The 941-nt window shown below is 42.4% G+C and overlaps 1 protein-coding gene across 1 annotated transcript in view; it reads right to left on the bottom strand.

The window, feature by feature from the left end:
* MOGAT2 (monoacylglycerol O-acyltransferase 2) overlaps positions 1–941 on the bottom strand; it is a 41,500-nt gene that overhangs the window by 5,359 nt on the left and 35,200 nt on the right. The window lies entirely within an intron of this gene.

Here is a 941-nt window from a genome sequence, read left to right as displayed (position 1 = left end):
CCCCCACTCTTGGCCGATGCGCGTTTCCACTAGTTTTGTCATGTGTCCTTGAACAAGACCAATTTCCAAATTGTTGGTAGTTGCATTGGTGTGGTAGTTTCGAGTCTACACCCTCAGTCATGTCCGCCCCGACCCATGCGTTCAAGCAGTTGTTTTTCTTATATGTTTCCTCTCCCGCAGTCCTTCCTCTGAATGTGGGTAATGTCTTTACCATAAATCCCTCAGAATTGTCCTGGGTCATTGCATTGCTGCTGGTACAGAAGTCCATTACATTCAATTTTACCACAGTATATCAGTTTCTGTGTATAGAGTTCTTCTGGCTCTGCTCCTTTCGCTCTGCATCAGTTCCCGGAGGTCTCTCCAGTTCGCCTGGAACTTCTCCAGTTTATTATTCCTTTTAGCACAATAGTATTCCATCACCCGCATATACCACAGTTTGTTCAGCCATTCCCCAATTGAAGGGCATTCCCTCCTTTTCCAATTTGTTGCCACCACAAAAAGCGCAGCTATGAATATTTTCGTACAAGTCTGTTTATCTATGATCTCTTTGGGGTACAAACCCAACAATGGTATGGCTGGATCAAAGGGCAAGCATTCTTTTATAGCCCTTTGAGCCTGATTCCAAATTGCCAGCCAGAATGGCTGGATCAGTTCACAACTCCACCAGCAATGCATCAATGTCCCAATTTTGCCACATCCCCTCCAGCATTCATTACTCTCCCCTTCTTTCATTTTAGCCAATCTGCTAGGTGTGAGGTGATACCTCAGAGTTGTTTTGATTTGCATTTCTCTAATTATTAGAGATTTGGAACACTTTCTCATGTGCTTATTGATACTTTTGATTTCTTTACCTGAAAATTGCCTATTCATGTCTCTTGCCCATTTATCAATTGGGGAATGGCTTGATTTTTTATACAATTGCTTTAACTCCTTGTATATTT

Source organism: Gracilinanus agilis, chromosome 3, assembly GCF_016433145.1.
Source record: "Gracilinanus agilis isolate LMUSP501 chromosome 3, AgileGrace, whole genome shotgun sequence".
Lineage (NCBI taxonomy): Eukaryota > Metazoa > Chordata > Mammalia > Didelphimorphia > Didelphidae > Gracilinanus > Gracilinanus agilis.
Note: the sequence above shows the minus strand (reverse complement) of the source record. Positions and strands in the feature narration are given on the sequence as shown.